The sequence below is a fragment of the Pteropus medius genome, unplaced genomic scaffold, assembly GCF_902729225.1.
Source record: "Pteropus medius unplaced genomic scaffold, Ma_sr-lr_union100, whole genome shotgun sequence".
NCBI classification, from domain to species: Eukaryota; Metazoa; Chordata; class Mammalia; order Chiroptera; family Pteropodidae; genus Pteropus; species Pteropus medius.
In genome coordinates this window covers 20,969,048-20,989,174 of record NW_024346667.1, presented here as the reverse complement: position 1 = coordinate 20,989,174, position 20,127 = coordinate 20,969,048, and positions in this window count along the sequence as shown.

Here is a 20,127-nt window from a genome sequence, read left to right as displayed (position 1 = left end):
TAATTTTATAAATCATTGATAAAAAAACATAAAAATTAAACATAGAGAAAATACTATCCTAAACAAATTCCCAAGTAATCAGATATATGTCACATATAATTTTAAATTAAGAGCAGGGAGATACAATCATTAAATCATATTCATTCAACTTTCAGATGAACAGGTGCATAGAATTATTATACTGCCTAATGACTGCTAATGCTGGCTGAACTGTTGATCTATTTTTCTTTGGTCAGAAAAAAGAGAGAACTGCTCTAATTACTGTTTTACTAATTATTTTTTCAATATAAGCAAAGTCAGACCAACTATTAATTTTCTAAATGTCTCTCTAGTGCCCTAGTAGAAAGTTTCCTAAAATAGTCATCTCTGAAAGGCATATTTAACACTGTGCCACTTCAATAATTCTGTTTAGTGGGTGACATTGCAAGCTTGAGTCTCAACTGAGAAGTCACTTTACCAACAGAAATGCAAAAAAACATTCTCCTCTATCCTACTGTAAAATAGAAAACACCAATAAGGCACAATGTTAAGTGACAGCGAAGAATAAAATAGAGCAAAATTAAGACCAAGACATGAAGTCCTTAGACCCCAAAGACTCACTACAAGGCTCAGGTCTTCACACCCGGGGGAAAAAAAAAAAAGAATTCTGAGGTGAGAGGTAAAAGATAAGTCTGAGCCAGGTCATTGGAGCAGATGCACAAGCAGAGACTGAACTTTTAGAATCTCGGCCTAAGTAAGTGATCTTGTACCACACACAGGCACAAGGGAAATTTGATCATATAGGCAGAGTACAATCTAGCAAATCTTATCTTCCAACAACCCTGGTTCATAATTTTTTACCAAGTCCTTAATGAAGAGAAATGGAAAGCTTAAGTCAGAATTTCCATGCGTATTACTTGTGGTTATGTATAAATATGCATACATTAACAGTACAATTTTACATTAACTTAATAGAATGTCTTATTTCTAAAATTAAGATTTTTCTAATATTCACAAAGTACCAAGTAAAAAAAAAATATACACAGTCTGAACATTATTGTGGGTAGGCATCTGGGGCACAGGATGCCAACTAGAACCAGCCCTGACACCAAAACCCATGTTTCTTTTATTAGTATATCCACCAATGGCAGTTAGCTATCAACCTACTACTAAACTAAAACTAGGTAATGTTTTCAAATAAATTAGACCTAAGTGGGTAATCTATTTACACCTTCAGTCATATTTCTTTACCGCTCTCAATTCTGACATGCAAAAAGGGAATAAGAATAAGATTCTACTTTGAATTGTATATGCCATCCTGGCAAATGTCAAAGGTTTTGTTAACCTGGCATACAGTGCAGTACTGAGAAAACAGTGATGTCTTTGTTTTTACCTTTAGCTTATGCAAAACATCTGATACAGTACCATACTTTTTATCATTTGGAAAAAAAAACAAAAAAGTGATACCAAGGCATTTATTCTTGTTATTATTTTCTTTGTTCAATACAGGACTTGAATCCAGGTTCAGAATCTTCAAATCAAATACCACAATAAAAAACATCATAAATGAGCGAGATATGTAAAGAAAGAAAATATATTTTGTTCTATACTGTTACTAAAAGCAAAACGATAGTTTAACCTCATAGTACATTAGATCTAGAAGAAAACATAAAATCATTAGCTTTAACTTTGTCATTTTTCAATTGTGGAAAGTTTAGGCCCAAAGAGGTTCAGTGATCTGCATTGCATAGCATGGTGCTGGCAGATGGGAAACAAAACAGAAGTCTCTTAGTTTCAGTTCTATTTCTTTTTCCACCAAAACATCTCACTTCTTATCTTCTAGAGATGCTCAAAAATTTACTAAAAAGAACTAGAACATTATTGATTTTCCTCAAAACACAACCCATGTCTAATGGAATGTTTAGAAATAAACCTTTTTCATTTAAGCCGAAAAAGAGACAGCAACAGAAATAAAAATAAAATCACAGCAACTATAAAGTAAACATTTACATTTGATACATTTTGTATGTTTAGATCATTGGCTCTATCCTTGACCTATCTTATAGATTTTGGAAGGTGGCTTCTCTATTAGTGGAAAATATCTCACACATGTGCTCGAGTGGAATCTCTCTCTCTCTCTCTCTCACACACACACACACACACACACACACATACACTCCCATGTGCACATGCACACAAGCACATGTGACAGAAGAAGTGCAAAGCGGAGCCCTTATTAATTTTTTAATGACAAATGGGAGCACAGAGGTCTTTGATCTTTGCATGCCATCCGCATGACAGACTGGTATTTAATGTAGTTCAGGAAAATAAAGCAAATCAAAGTAAAACATTTTTAATTAGTGGTTTAACTACGTGATTAATGATGCCTTTTTAAAGAAAATGCCTGTACCACTAAATGAAAAACTCATTATTTCTAAAAGCTGGTTTTTTCTACTTAATGACTTCTTCTAATAGGCAGATAAATTGAACAACAACATATGAAACCTATTAGCCTGAACATTTTCACAGAGAACAAAATTGAATGTTGTGTTGCAGGTTGTTGATCAGCTAATCTGAGAGTAATGAAACAAACAACATTATACAAAGGCTTCTGGTAAAATAACATACAGCTAGCTTTTAAATGACTGCATAACAGAGCCGAATCTTATTTCCATAACAGAATAATCTAAAATGAAAAGTACTTACAAGAAGATTAAATTAGCCCTTGAAAACACAATTCTGGTTGTGTTAATATACTTTATCTATTTATTTGGGGGAAATTTCAACCCTGTTTGAAATGTACAGAAAATAAAATTTATCTCAGGAAAAGAGGTCAAATAAGTCTTGAGTATCTGGTTGAAAATACTGGCAGCACACAAATATTCAAAAGCAGTGAAACAGTCACTTTGTCAGTAAAATATAGTAACCAAAGTCTTGGTCCCCAGGGCCAGCCAAACTTTGTATGACTCAAGTGTAGTGATTTCATAGATGAATGTCTTAAATGTTTCCTGAATATCACTGAGCCTCAGTGGACTCATCTGTAAGTTGGAGATAATAACATTACCTATTTCAAATGGTTATACTAAAGTGCAAGATGGTGCATGTAAAGCATTTTATAACAATATCGTTATGCTATATGCAAATAAAACATGGTTAATATCTTCTTTACTAATTAATTGTGCTTGCCATTATGTAATAGGGTTACAAAAGCAAAATGATACATCTACTTCTTTGAAAATTTATCCAATTTTCCCTATGCTGCTTTTACAAATTAATTCTCAAAATAAAACACAAACATGACTCTTGTCAGCTGAGTTTTCCTAAGGTGGTTATATCACCCATGAGTATAGACATGGATGAGGGTTAATTTAACATGCTCTAACTTCACTTTTTTGCTGGAGGGAGAGATATGTTTATTTAGGGTGGGAGAATAATTATTGAATCTAATTTAATACACTACCCAATAGTAAACTTTTTATTGGAACTAGTTATTCTTAGTATAAAAAGTGTGGAAAGTGCTTATCTCCTTTCTCCTCATGGCTGAAATCATACTCGTCCTTCAAGGCATAGATGCTATTGTTTTTTAAAAAAGATTTATGCAAATACTGAAGTCAAATTAGAGTGTTCTTTTCTCTCTGGAGCAACATTGAGTTCCTTGTACTTTTCTTTGGCCCTTCTTTCATTCTGTTCTTATTATAATGGTCTACTTTTGTGGACCATAGGCTGTGATCTGCAGTGGCTTCCAAGTGAATCTCAAACTCCTCACAGGGTTTACGAGGACAGATGTGATCTGGCTCTTGATTACTTCTCTAGCCTTTCCCTGAACCTATTGTCTCTCTAACTTATACATACGCCATCTAATGTTCCAGTTCACCACCATCTATCTGTATCTGTATCTGTCTGAAAGGCTCTTTTTCTGTATCTTCATGTGTCTGTTCTCATCCTTCTGGTTTCATCTCAACATTAATCCTTAAGAGAGGCTTCCTCTGACCATACTTTCAAAGTATGGAAGCCACTGTCATCTCTGACCTGGACCCTGACAATAGCATTAGAGCTGGTATCTCAGCTACAGTGATCACGTAAGAACTTGTGTGGCTCATGGTAAGCTCTTGAAAATGTTGTGGTATGGTTTTTTTTTTATCATTAGGATTATATATTCTTTTCCTGACAGTCTTAATTATTTACTCCTTTGACAAATGCGTGTAAGAGCTTTCGCTGTCCAACTCTCAGAATAAAGTGTTGGTAGTACATATATTTTCAAATAGAGCTATAGAAGCAATCTAACTGTCACTTGGCAAAATTCAGCTCTAGTTAATTTTCCCAAAGACAAATTAGGTGTGAAAATAAAATATGAAATAGTGATTTATGATACTGAGTGAATCTATTATATATGGATCACCATCCAAACTAAAACTCAGAAAAACATGGCATAATATTTCAGAAAGTGATTGCTACCTTCCAATATAGACCAAATAAAATTTTTTCTACTTGAATTTTTCAAGTAATAGAGGAAAAATAGGTTTTTAAAAATTTGTTTGTTTTTTTACATTGCATTAAAACATAATGAGTAGTATGCCCAGTTAGTAATAATCACAAAGCACATTTAAACTACATATCTGAGAAAAATAGCTGCATATCTAATGTGTCAACTTATCAAATGTGCAATACCTGTGCTATGGGAAAATAAATGAAGAGTAAAAATAATATATGAGGGTTATTAATTTCACAAATGAAGCTAGTCCAACAAATTCTCATTAACCTCTATATTAAAATACTCTGAAACCAATTTGTGTCCTGCCAGAATAGCATGTTTAATACTCTCTTCATAATTTTAATTTGTTCTCTATCTTTTCTCCACAGACCTTGATATTAAAATTAAAAACTATACATCACCATTATAAGTTTAATCTTTAACTCTACTTGGCTGTTGCTCACCTTTGGCTAAAAGGTAGAGTGATATATAGTGAACGAATAAAAAAGTATATTTTAAAATTTCCATTCGTTTTGTATGTATTTGGTATATCTAATTATGTTCCCAGTGATTTTAAATAATAAATGTAACATTAATTGTGTCACATAATAGAAAATAAGTTGAAATGCTTTATCTTATGACTGCACATTACCAGTGAATATAAGAAAACCATTAATTTTAGATGCAATCATGTCAACATCAATCTACATAGCAGCCAGAGTCTGACTGGGAAATAATATGAACACATGAATTTGCAAAGTTCTCTGTTATGTTTTTATATATGCATGTACATTTAACTGATAGTTTTCTATCTAGGTGGTAGGTAGGTCAATTTTTATCTCTAGGTTGAAAAACCTTATACCATGAAACTGAAAAGGAGCCTATCTTGCATTTTAATTTTCCAGTACTAGCTTCACAATCTCATTTCAGCAAATACTAGGGGTGTGGAAAGTGGCATATGTGAAAACCCACTGATCTGTCAGTTTCTCTTGTATTTCTGCCAAGTTGCATTTTATATATTTTAAGTCTCGGAGACCTCAGAAATTTTAATTTCTATACTAAACTATACTAAACTTAAAAAAAAAAAGAAACAAATTTGTACTGTGATTTTTTACATTCTAGTTATGTATTTCAGCTTTGTCTTCATTTTTTGACTCTATAAGATATTGTTTTATATACTCAATGTTTATTAAATATATCCTCATATTTACTGCTTCGTTTGCTCATGATCACTTCTTGCTTATTAGACTTCCAAACTAGGATTACTTTTGGTGTAGAGAGAGTCTGCAATACACTCTTTACTTCGAGTCTATTTGTAGCAAATGTTCTAGTTTTTGTTTATATGAAAATTCCATTAGTTTACTCTCATGCCTAAAGGATGGTTTTGTTGGTTATATAATTCTATGTCCTTGGTTATTTTCTCTGAGAATTTTAAAGTATTATTTCATTGTCTTCTGGTTTCTATTGAAAACTTAGCTCACAGAACTATTGTTATTTGATTGTAATCAGTCAATTCTCTGTGGTTCCTTATAAGAATTCTGTGTCTTTGATGATCTACAGTTTCACTATAATGTGTCTTTGCGCAAATGACTATTAAGATAGGCTTCATCAGGGAGCTCTCAACCTCAGCACCACCGACATTTGGGTCTGGATAATTCTTTGTTGTGGAGACTTTTCTTTATCTTGTAGGATGTTTAGTAGCAATTCCTGGCCTCTGTCCAATTGACGCCAGCAACACCATCACCACCTCCCTCTCCCAACTGCAGCAACCTAAAATGATCCAGACCTTGAAAAATAATCCTGGAGTTGGGAGGCAAAATCACTTCCTATAAAGAACTGCTTAGCTAGTTTGAACTGCATTAACAAAAAACTTCAAAATTTATCAGTAGATTATAGCAATGAGCTACATGTCCATTGTGGGCTGACTATGGCTTTGCTCCATGTCATTTGTCTCAGATATAGGCTAATAGACAAGACTTACTGAAGGCATTTTCGGGATCATGACAGAGGAGAAGGGAGGCTGACAAAACTTTTGCTATCTCTTAAGGCTTTAGCTAAGAAGAGACCCATGTCACTTCTCCCTCCATTTCTCTAACTAAAACAAGTTACATTGCCAAACTCAATATTAACTAGGTGGAGAAATAATTTTCCTCCTTAGGAAGGAGCAGGAAGTATTTGGGAATAATAATATGGTTTCACGGAATATGAATATGTTTTATTTATTCGACTTATTGATTATACAAATTGTAATCTTTTATGAATTCTAAAATATGAACACTCGATATATCTTCATATCTTTTTTTCTCTATTATCCTTTTCTTCTGGAACTTTAATTAGTGGCCTAACAGACTTTCTAAAACCTCTGTTTAAACTCTATTTCATTTTACACATGCTTATTCCTTGTACCGCATTCTAAATAATATCATTAAATATATCTTCTAGTTCACGTGCCTTCTCTATAGCCATGTTAAAGACCCTATTCTTTTATTGATTACTCTTAACTTTTTAATTAATTACTCTTAAATTTTAATGTGCATATTGGACTTGATAAAGGTGTACATTAATATTTTGTTTTACTCCTACATAATACAAGGAACTTAGAATTTTGACCCATTTTCATTATAATTTTTGCCTAGTATATTAATTCCCCTTTGTGTTTAAAATTTTTTAATTTGCTTTTATAATCATTAAGTTCTTATTATATTTTACATATTTACCAGCTTCTTTTTTTTTTTTTTTTTTTTACTATAGCTCTTTTCTGGGTTTAATTTCTTTCTTAATAAATGTCATCCCTTAATGGTTCTTTCAGTAAAATTCTACGAGTGATAAAAATTCACTCTTGAGTTAAGTATCTTTATTTTATGTTTACTATTGAAGAATACTTTACGTTGATAATTATTTTCTCTCAATATTTTCAGGATCATATTTCTTTTTCCACACTTAATTTTTGCTAAGTGACATTTGCTGTCAAATTATAATTCCTGTGATTATTATTAATAATTCGTGATTTACTTCTGCACATTTTAATATTTTTATCTTCATCTTTGTTCTGCAGTTCTCCTATAATATATCACGGTGCCTTTTTACTGATCAGGATTTAAGTTGCTTCTACAATCTAAGGGATTATTTATCAATATGAAAAAATTCTTTATTACTTATTCTAATTTTGTTTCTTCTCTGTTTTCATTTGTCTTTTTTGAACCCTCATTAGATGAGTGTTGCCTTTGTCTTAGTCTATCTTTGATATTTCAACCTTTTTATATTTTTTATCTCTGTGGGGTTTTTTTCTGTCCTCAACCAACTAGAAGGCAAAATAGCTTCCTATACAGTACACAGAACATTATAAAAGATGCTATTAACAAGCACAAACAAATATAGCACAAAATGACCACTTAAATATGCAAAGACTAAGAAACTTTTCTGTATCATAAATTTAAAAAATCTTTTCAATGGAAAAGGATGAAATATATTTTTTAAGTAAGAATATAAAAACTAACATTCCCATACATTAAAGGCAAATTACTTTGAGAGTGAAGCAGATAATGCTCTTTTTTAAAAATATGTATTTATGTGATTTTTCTGTTGTTAAGAAAAACCCTGACATGGTAATGGTGAAGCATAACATGGAGATTTATAAAAAGTAGAAATGATCTAAGCTTTGTGACTTTCTCCCTAGATTTGTAACTTCTTACCGTCTTCTCGTCTTCACCCTGAAATAAAATGGCAACAATAAAAAAATGGTTTTGGAAAGTCCATTTCATTCAGCTCTGCAATGTTCCTCAATAATCAGTATGATTCTAAACTCAGAGAGATCAGCCACATTTAACTACATGTTCCTTTGATCCTTTTCTTTACAGTTATGCCATTTCATTCTCTTTCCATTGACCAGGACTTCTCATAAGATCTGTCTCAGCTATGCTGCAGTAGAATCGCTTTCCTGCTAATTAATAGAAAATATGAACAAGTTTAAACCTTTGATCATTAGAACAGAAAAATAGCAAAATGAGAAAAATTTTTCTTTGAACCAAAGGAACTGAAATCATTAGTGACCAATGCTATGTGCAAAAAGAGACAGAGAACGAGTGAACAGAGGGGAAGCCACACAAGGACAATTCAGTTCAGCTAAAAAAAAATAATAATAAGTCAAGATATTTTATGAGACAAAATAACTCTAACAGCTATAGAAGATTTTCCTCTTTATGTGAAATAGTCTCCAAAAAAAAAGAAATGCCTGAATGCTCACTATAATAAATATGCTACCAAGCATTCCACATATCTACAATGAATGCTTCTCTTTCTCGATATTACTAAAATCAGCAGCAAGCATTTGCTGAGAACCTATGGTGGTCAAGGTCACAATTTATTCTTATACTAAACGTGCTTAAATGGGATTGGAGCAGAAATATTCTTAAAGAAAAAGAAGGAGAAAGCTACACTACTATATAATGGACCATGTAATTAATGTTTATGGACTCCAGTGAGAAGTAGTAGCCTGAAAGAAATTTTTTCACCTCCTTATAATGTCAAAACAGACATTTCTACCTCAATGATCATTTTTCTCCCCTTTGGTTTGACAATGGGAAAGATGAAAGCACATAAATGATGTATTATTCCAAGCTGGACATCAAGATACCCTAACATTTAATTATTTCTTTCTACAGTCATGTCAATGCTGCACAACAAAGAGAGGACCTAGGTAAGCATCTTTTAAAATGATGTTATATGAAACATTTTAATTCATTACCCGGCCATTTGAAAACTCCTTCTTCTCACTAAAGTTGCCATTGAACTTGCAACTCTATTTTACCCTTGTACATTTGCCATCAAAAACTATCCTGCGATAACCCCATTCTAAACTACTCAAATACACTAAGATGGAAATTTAAGAGAAACAAAACATTAACGCTGATTACAGCATCACTAGGATATGGAACAAATTGTATGTTGAAGTTCCCCTAAAGAATGCTATCTCTCTCACTGATACAGGCGGGACTGTAAAATAGCGTTGGCATCTTAATGCTAGTGTGCTGTAAAGTTCCAGATGACAGCTGCATAGCCAACATTTTAAAGCGATCAGAAAATTTATGCTACACACTGGTCACAGCTGGACCCATCGATCAAACTGGTTTTGCTCAAATGAGATTCAGTAGTTCTTAGAAAATTAAACAGTGCGTATTCCAGACTTTAGGATTTTAACTATGGGAGCTAGATTCAGAAGAAAGCAAAAATTTAAAGATTTTCTTGTTGTTTCAGCCTAACGTGAAGATTTTTAAAACCCTGCATGATTCTAGGACCTTTAAATAGTGTCTGCATTCAGAACTGTGTTCTACGATTGTCATCAGCTGTATCGGTCATCAAAGTGATGAGCAGTTAAATGTTGAGACTGATTTAAAATGCTAATATTCACCCTCGTGAAAACTGTGTTCACTATCGACAGTAAGAGTTTCTTTTTTCTTCTTAAGCAGAGTCCAAACTAGAGTACAGTGGAAAAAGATGGACATCAGTTCCGCTACCCTGAACTTTTGGGCAGTATGTCAGTCAAGACGATTTTCACTGGAAGATACAGAAAACCCTAATTCTAATGGCTCAGATTATGACATTATTATTATATATTAGAGTTATAGAAATTCCAACATAGAAGCATTACAAAGCTAAGGTAGCTCCAAGTTCAGTATAATCAGGGCCCCAGTTAGCTTCCATGAGACTGCTTTGGCTCTGACTTCCTGATGTTTTGTTTTGTTTCCGGCTAACACTTAATGACACTATCTGTGTGTCAGCCTTGGTTTAAGGGCCTTAGAGATGTTTTAATTCATGTCATCCTCAAAATAGTCCTATGAAGGAGACCTCTTATTAGTCTTACTTTTACAAATGAGGGAAATTTAGAGACATATGAATTCATTTATCCTCAAAATATTTTGTGAAATTGACACTATTATTGCCCACATTACAGAGAAAGGAAATGAAGCACAGAGCAATTAACCAACACGCATAAGACTGCATGGTTAGCAAGTGGCAGAGTTGGAAAGTAAAGCCAGCGTTCAGACTCCAAAGCCCTTTTTCTTAACCTTTAATCTGTCTAACTTCATTGCTGTGAGATGGAATAACGGCTGCAGGAATTCCCTTCATACATGGTTGCTTCCAAGGGCAGAGGATGAGCTCACTCTCTTGTTTTAATTTTTAAGAGGCTTCCCCCCTTGTCAGAGGCCTCCTGCAGACTTTCACTCAGGTTGTCTCTCTGTCATATTGCGTGACCTAAATGATCAAGTGCAATAGGACCACTGCGAGGGCCTCATGCTCTCACAATTTGCCCCATGGGAATGGGATGCAGCCAGGTTCTCCTGAAGTCTCTCAGAGAAGGGAAACCAGGACAATAATGAGAGCTCTGCCAGCAAGGACATGGGAGAATGAATGCAGGCTTAGCAGCCAGCAGTGTCTGCTATGGGTGCCCACCATAAAAACTAGGTACCAGGAATGCTGAGTTGAATATATGAAATCATCAGTCTTTAACCTTTGCCCTCTCTTTAGGATTTCAAATTATGAAATCATTATGCTAGGCATACACTAGAAAAGAAAAATGCTTGGAGCTAATTCATTTTCCCCTCAAGTACCTCTTACAGCAGAAATTCATTCTTTCCTCTGACAAATATTTGCTGAAAACCTTCTGTGTCATTTTTCTGGTGCTAGAGATAGAGTAGGAAACAAACAGATATAATCAAGTTTGTAGAGTTTACATCGTAGTAGAGGAATGACTTAAATAAACATTATAATTACAAGATGAGGGATTAGAGAATAATCAGAGTGAGGCAGAAGATATTTTAGATAGGATGGTCAACCAATGCTTCTCAGAGAAGGTGACATTTAGATAAAGACTTAAATGACATGAAGGAAAATAAGAGGTGGCTTCACAGTGTTGGCATCAGGGCTCTGAGGTTCGACTACATCAGTTCAAATCCCAGCGCTGCCACACACAGGCACATACATCACAGCTTTGTGCCTCAGGTTCTTCACCTGTAAAGCTGGGACACCTCATAAGTTTGTTGGGAGAATTAAACGAGTTAACACATTTCCCAGTGCATGTGCTACCGTGCGTTTGGGACATTGTGAGCACTCAGAAAATGTTAGCTGCTGTTATTGCCTCAGAAAGAGTAGTCCAGGTAGAGGTTACAGCAGGTTACCCTTGGAAGAGATGATGTTATTGGGGAGCAGAAGACAAGGTGGGGGTGGTGGGATGTAGGAGGTTAGTGAAAAGGAAGAACATGGTAGGGAATGAGGTCTGAAAGGAGGACAGGGGCCAGCTCACTCCCATCAGTAAGTCCCTGGGTAGGGTTACCTGCAGATGAATTAAATCAGAATCTCTGAGAATGAAGGTCAGGCTTCAGTTTCTGAAATTCAGCCAAAGAGAAAAATCACTGATGTGAGCTTTGTACGCTAAAGAAAAGAGCTTGAATTTTATTCTAAGAGAAAAGCCAAGCCGTTCTAATTTTTGTGATGTCCTGCCACTCTGCCTTCAATCTCATTTCTGCGTATCAAATTCTTAACTACTTTTCAAGGAGTCGCATTTTCTTATATTAGAGTACACCTATTACTCTCTCTCCTTCTTCCTGGCCCTCCAACTCTTTTCCTCTACCTCCTGATGACACACAACTTCACAGATTGTGTTGTGTTGTATACACGCCTTTCTTTCCCCACCAGAAGGTGAATTCTTCAGCAGCGGGAACCATGTATCCTCCAATGGTGTCTTGTATGTTAACACACAATGAGGCATTTTTAAAGAATGAATTTAAGGGCTTTGCTTAGAAACAATTGCTTCCACTAAAAGCTGACATTATACCAAAGCTGTTATTGCTTTAGCAAATCAGTCCACTTGGCAAATATCCAAAAGTCAAGCACTAGAAAACAAAAGCACCAAAAATGGTTTTATCAGGTTACAACTATTTGTAGAAATTGGGAATTCATAGAATGTCAGGATGCAATCAGAGACAAAAACACAAAATGAGAATGGAAATACATGTTTTTTACATGTTGTAAGTGTGATTTCCTCCCACAAGTTAAGAAAAGTAACATATACTTAATCAAAGTTCTGGATGTCATATCATCATGGTACCCAAAAGCAATGGTTTCGATTTGGGAGCAATTTCGAGTAACAGGAAAAATCATAGAAAAATGGGATCTCTCAATTTAAACTGATGTAAGAAAGAATTGTTTGAAGACTTAACTGTGCATTCTGCTTCAGAGATAAAACTGCACCTAGTTCTATGTGCATAATTTATGTCTATTTATCAAATAATCTGATTTTCGTGACTGTGACAGACATCTGGTTTGTCGTAAGTTCACAAATGGATGAACATTGAAGGAGAAAGAAGGCAGAATTACTTTCTGGGGCTTCTAAAGTGTTTTGCAATGTAGTAAAGAGAAAAAAGATTGACTCACAAATGGAAGTGAACCCCATGTGGAACAAAGGCAGTCACTTTACATGGGAACTTACTTTGCATGGCAGTCTACAAACAAGATAAACGTTAAAAAATGGCCTTGTAAGTTCAGGACTGGAAGAGCATTTAAATCTCTGGCCAACTCTAGTTTACATTGTGATATATAGTTCTCTTAGGTGCAGACTGTCAAGCTGAGTTAGTGTCAATAAAAGAAAATGGAAGATGGACTTTCAGATGTTCTCATTCAGCTATAAAGAAAAATACAGTTCAAAGAGCTTTTAGCCATTGAGCTTTTCAAATAACTACTCAGTAGGATGTACACAGTGCTTGGAAGAGAGGGCTCATAGGAATACTCAGAGAATTTGATATCTATCTTCATTTTTAAAAAGTGAGTCCAGGCAATTTCTTCTGTCCTTTTACTTTAAAAGAATAAGCGGTTGCTAAAGATAATGTAATCATCCAACTCACATAGTCACCTATCTAGTGAAGTGAATTTAGAATAGATGCTCTTAAGTAGCTTTCATCTAACTCTTACATCAACCAACGGATGCTTTCTATTATCTCTTAATATGTATTAGTCAGTATTACCCATGGCCTCTGACCTTCCAAACTTCACCTTCTACAGACGTTAGGTCAGGGATAATATAAGTGGCCCTTAAAGTTGATAGAAAGGGCATTCAAGATAATCTAAGTGGGGTCTTTAAAATTTTTTATCTCTGGATATACAGCAAAACCTAGACTGACTGTGAAATGTAAATGTAAAACTTAGACTCAAATTTTAAGTTCAACTTTTATGTAAACTATACTTGTATGCATTGTTCATTGATAACACTCATACCTTTCATTTGCTAAATTCAGACATTTATGCAGCATCTGGCAGTTAAATATTTTAAGCTCTCTCATTTTGGATGGTACTTTGACAAACAGCTTAATTTCAGAACATCACCATCTTTATCAATAAAGCAAGGTTTGTCTTATTATGCGAATGTTTTATTTACTGACTACAATAAAGCATCTGCTTTTATGCTTTGTAAAAATAGAGTGGAAAATAAAAGTGTTGATGCTTATAAGAAGCATAGTCTCAAAAACTTAACGAGGATGGATAAGATTAAGCTGGTCGTCTGCCTCAATAAGCCCACTCATCTGGCCTTAAGTTAACCAATCATGAGTACAATTGTGAAAGCAGAGATAAAAATGTAAGACATATATACAGTTCTGGAAATACATCTTTGAAAGTTGTACCTTAAAACTTCCAGGTATAATTGGAGATCTTATTTACTTTTTTTTTCTTTTTATTGTCTAGAGAATTGAGTTAATTATACCTCTCAATTTATATTATAATATTAATAAATTCTGTATATGTCTTTGTTTGGTTTTGTTTTATTAATTTGTTTTTCTCTTCAACTCAGAGATACCTGTGTGTTGATGAGAGACTAATGCTTTGCCTACTGCTATGAGACCAGCTATTTACTGGTTGGAATGAATTCCAGACAATTTAAATTGCTACAGATATGCAATTAGAAAAAAAAATGAGCTCCAAACAGATATAAATGGTAAGGCTAAAAGCACGTGAGGTCTTAAGGTATAAAACTACTAAATATTTGCAATGTATGAAGAAATGTCCCTAACTGGTTCTAAAGATAAAGATATTAAAATAGAGGATACAAAAAAAAAAAAGAGGCATTTGATATAATTCAGTCTTAGCTCCAATGATAAAACTATATAATTTTAAGTAGACTTAGGCCAAACATGAATGTACTACTAAGATTTAATCAAACACTGAGCAGAGACAAATAGGATTTCTCAAAATTATGAATCTAACTCAGAGAAGCTAAGGGAACAGATGAGTATCAAATGAATTAATTTGATTTTAGAAACTTGGAGTTCTTAAGATGGGAAAATCTGAATAAATCATTCAGTCAGTGCTTTCCTTTAGAGTTGTTCTACTAAAATCTCCAGTATTGAAAATTTTAAAGGGCCATCTTCTCTGCCCAGGCTTCATCTTGCTTCTTTCCTTCTTGCCATTCACTCTTCAAAATGGAAATTGAAACCTCGGGTATCTGAACCAGAAGCAAACAAAAAAGAAAATAGTCATTCAAAGTGAAAATGTGTCAAGGGAGAAGGTTTGAGTCAAATCCAAATGGCAATGTGCCGTGAAATGCTAACAGAACTACTACTCATTTTCAGCAGAAAGCAAGAACAGGCGGTGTTTATGATGACTTGTTAACATCTGTCTATGAATATCATCTCCATGGTACCAAAGTACACCACCCAAACAATGGAAATTTACAATAAAGCCAAGACTTTACACTTTTTTTTACAGAGAATTGGTATTTGAACTGACAGAGAATCATCATATACATTTGAAAAATCTAATTAAAGTATGCCATACCTCACAGAATGATCATTATACTGGATTAGACATGAAAAAGAAAGCAGACACTGAGGAAGTTTTAACATGGAGTTTGCCTAACTGTGCACCTCAGTTGATGGTATCCACTGCCATCAAACAGTAGAATAAGTACTGGCTTTGACGTCATATTTACGTAAATATAATCCTAGATCCATCATTCATTAGCTCTGTTTGCCTGGTTAAATTATTTAATTTCCTTCACTTCAGTTTCATTGTTTAATGAGGAGAACTATAGGCAAGTCATTGCAAGTATAAATAAGATAATGGAGATTGACTCTTAGCAAACTACCTACCTGTTAATGTGTGCTCAATAAATGTTAGGTTTCTTTCTGCTTTTCTTATAAAATAGTATCTGTTACTTTTATCTAAAGTCATAATTGCTCATTCATTGTAAAAGCAGTATATTGAGGCTATAAACATAAAATGGCTTTATTTTTTTTCCAGTTACTACTTTAAGCCATTCTTATTTAAATCCCCTTTCCCACTCCTGAATGTCACCTCTGGCAGATTTTGTAACTCTCTGAAATTTTTTCCTTATTGGAATTCAGTCCAATCCATGTTAAAATACCAGTTTTATATTTAATGCAATGCTTTTCCTTCTGCCATCTCTGGCTATGTTTGTGAAATAGTCTAAGAGAAGGGTCAGTTCTTTTCACTGCATCTCCCATGCCCTCAAAAACTTTAAGCCCTGGATCTTCATGATCAGGAGGATGGACTGAGGGCGGGGAAGACAGGCAGATGTCACTTCAACAGTGATCAGCTGCAGTCCTCCCATGGTGGGTTGTTGTTGCCCTTCTGGATGACGCTGACTGGCTGTCTGTTCTGTTCAGCAGGCAAGCATCCCAGTGCTAGCCTCCTCCTTGAGCACATGTGTGAGGTCCTTGAGAGGTCCTCCAGGGCCTCCTAGAGCACAGCTCCTGAAATGAGAAACTTGGATCTGGTTCACAATCCCGTCTCTAGTACCCTCCAGCTCCAGGATCTGATAGTCCACCCTGGGCCCATTGCTACCAAGATTCCCTTACATAGTGGGCATGCTGACAGCTCACCTTAATCCTCTCTGGAGGGTTCCACTTGGCCTATGAAAAACACACATTTTTGCCATGCCAAAATGGAGGACACTGCCTGCTCCATTTCTCCTAACTCTCTATGAGATGCCCTTTCTTTCCCAGATCACCAACATACACACGCTCAGGTGGGCATTCTGCAGAGAAGCAGAAGTGTTGCCTAAGCAGGTTGACTGCAGATGTGAATGCCTCATTTTCCATTCTCGAAGACAAGCCCTCGAACTTTTATACCCTCCCCATTAACCCTCACTGTTATCAAACAAGCATGGAGATTGGGGCTGGTATTCCTCTTACTTAACTGGGAATAGAGAGACTCAGTTCTCACCACTTACATTAAACTGAAAGCTGATCGCTTTTTCTTCACCTCCTCAGGCATCCCCTCATTTATTCTTGGAGTGGCAGGTTCTCTATTTCATGGGTTGATTCTGCAGGTTCTGGCTGCAATTGTTGGTAGTTCTCTTTAAAGTCTAGGGAATGGGCTATTGGGTTTCAGCTGTAGATACAGCCCATCAATTTTCGGATAAAGAGAAAAGTGTTAATCAATGTTAGATAATAATTATATCACAGATATAAAGAATGGCAAAGTAAAGTTTTAGAAGCAATGAAATTGAATAAATGGCAGGAAACACACATATTAAATGTATACATAGTGTGCTTTTCCCTCTGTAGTGTGGTCATGGACTTAATCCAGCTAGAACCTTATAACTCACCCAGTCTTCTTCACAACCTTCCAAGTAAGATGCTAGGAAAATTTCATCCCGTTAGCTGGGCTGTCCAGCTCTCCTTCACGTTGTTTGATGTATGAATGCAAAGACACTTGTGGGATCTCAAAGGACTGTGGAGAATGGATTCTCAGGTCCATACAGTGGCCCCGAGGTTCTTGCCAGTCTTGGTTATACAGTGGACAGCCTGATACTTCTTGGGGCACACATAGTTTTAACTCTGCGCATTCTGGTTAGCATCTGTGGCCAAATCATCAGCTGATTAAGTAGAGATCTATTAGTGCTCAGCTTTGTTGTGTCCAGCTATCTCTGCTTGCAGGCTCAGCCTTTACTTTGTTGTTCAGAGCTAGACACCCCACAATCTCTAGCAGGTTCCCTGGCCTTTACAGCTTTTGAGGCAAATTCATCTCACCACTACCTCTGTGGGTGCCATGACAGGCCCATTGGCCCTCTACTCAGCATGTAGCCCAGATGGGAACTAAGTAGGATTAGAAGTGCCGATGAGACCTTTATATCTGACATTGCATTCCAATGAGGATACTGGCTCCTCTGTTCTCTGTGGAATGATTTTAAACCTACAGTGTGCTTTTTGAATCAAATCTTTCTAATTCTAAGTTTCCTTTGGAAATTTCCAATAATCATTGGGTTAAGAGACTGAACTACAAAATATTTAGTTCACTGAGATTGTTCAAAATGATCATCGCCTTCCATGTAATTTACAGAAGAAAGAAGCCATCATATTTTGGTAATTTCTAATGGGAATTTTGTAACATTGTTTGTTGCTTCAATTTAATAGAAAAAAAAATCTTACTACTATATCGTAATATGATTTCATTGCCCTCATTAAACAGAGATATTGGGGGAAAAGTTTCCAATAGCTATAAAGCTGTCATTTGTATTACCATTATCTTGTGGGGGGAAGATCTTTACATAGATACATATTATAGAATTCTGTGGTACAAAGAATAAAAGTGGCACTTAAAAGTAATCACAATTAGTACAGAAAATAAACACTTCTTCATAATTTGGAGAAGTTTGCTCCTTTTTAGAAAAGGTACATTAACATCATTTAGATTTTTCAAATGCAACATCTATAAGTTGATAGTTGAAAAAATATAATTACACATAACATATAGGAACTGACACATTTGAGCTGAAAGGTTTTTCTCCAAGAAATTCTATCATATATCATACAACTTATTTTTAAAAATACTAGTTTCATTATCTTCCCAGCCTTTTTAATTGATAGTGCCATGTTAAACCCTATCGTTTATAACTTTGAAAGCCTTAAACCAGCATGTCAAAGTTGCAGCTGGAATAGATTTTAAAACTATTTATGCCCCAAACTACCTTCAAAAATATACTTATGTTGATTTAACTGTTTATGTTACTAAAATTTTTCAGGTTTGAGTCAGTTTTTCTACTTTTTAAAAAATAAAATCATCATTACAGGTGTATGAGATGATGATATATATTAAGCCAATCAAAGAAAAATGTCTCAGAAACTCGAGCTTCTCCAAATTTTCAGAACAATAGAATAATTTGGTCTTTAATTTGGATTGCATTTTTTTATTCTTGTACTAATTGGAACTTTTTTTCAGTGTATGATATTTACTGCTTTTTTAAAATAGCAATGTTTACTTCTTCCAAAGGGATGACTATTAACTGGAACAAAGGTGGGATTCATTCTAACAGAGTCTTTGATCAAGTCTGCAGTAGCAAAGTGAAGTGGAAAACAGAGGCAATTAACAATTCCTGCATACTCCAGCTTTTCTAATATGCACTGTGGATAACTCTGAAGAAAACAACAGTCTCTACCTTTACGGTGTTTAAAATTAAATAGGAAAATCTTTTTAAGAAACATCTATACACATGAATAAATATACTAGTAATTTAAAATATAAACAAATGCAGCAGATATTTTGTTTGTAGCACACATACTTTCAGAGATGAAAATATTGCTGCAACTCTTTACTTGTTTGCAACGGACACAGTTGAAGAAAGAGGAGTAAAGTGCAACACAATATAAAAACATTCTATTATAATACGAAGGAATAAACATAGGCTTCTCACGTCAGAGGAATCAGCAGATCCATTCGTTACTTTGCACTTGAGATTCCTGGTTTAATCAAACTGGTAATACTGTGTTTCTCTAAACTAAAGAGTTCACTGAGAAAACCCAGTGCACAGATCCCAGAGTCCTGGTCCAAGTTTACTGTTGGTCCTTCCATAAAATAGAAAATTGCTTTCTGTCTCAAAGAAAGAGATACAACCTCTCAAAGGCCAAAGTTGCCCTATCCGATCCAGATTGTTTTTAGACATTGTGGTAAGTAAATTATTAAAGTCATCCTAGAGAGATCTAGCTGTCTATTTAAAATAAATAATAATGATATCATTTTTTGTCATTTACATTGGAAATGATTTTCAATTTCTGTAAACATTTTCTTTTCTTTATCTTAAAAACAATTATTTTATTAATTTTATTGGGGTGGCATTGGTTAATAAAATTATGTAGGTTTCAAGTGTACAATTCAATAATACATCATATGTAAGCATTTTTCGATTAATTATTTTATCTTTAGTAAATTCACTATTTTGTTAATTATACTTCATTATGGATGAATTAATCAGGTTTCTGCTGTAAGGATGCTATATAGCAAACATTCATGAAATTTCCATGGCTTACAAAAACAATCATGTTTTCTTCACTCAAATATTGGTGGATGATTTGCCCTTTGGCTGATCCCAAAGGGACTTGCTTTTTTTTTCCGGAACCAGGCCGGACCAGAGGCTTCAGACTGGTTTGGGTCTTCATTTCCGGATCCAGGCTAAAGGAAAAATAGATCCCTGAGATATATTCTTCTTACAGCAAATGTTCCTAGAGTATTGGCTGAAACTTGCCACTAAGGCACCAGTTTGGAACAGACACATGCTCGTTTCTGCCCAATATTTCATTAGCCAAAGCAGGTATCACTTGGCTAAGGATAAAGTCAATAGATTAAAGAAATATGTCCTTCCCACAGGAAAGCAATGGCATGGCAGGGGAGCG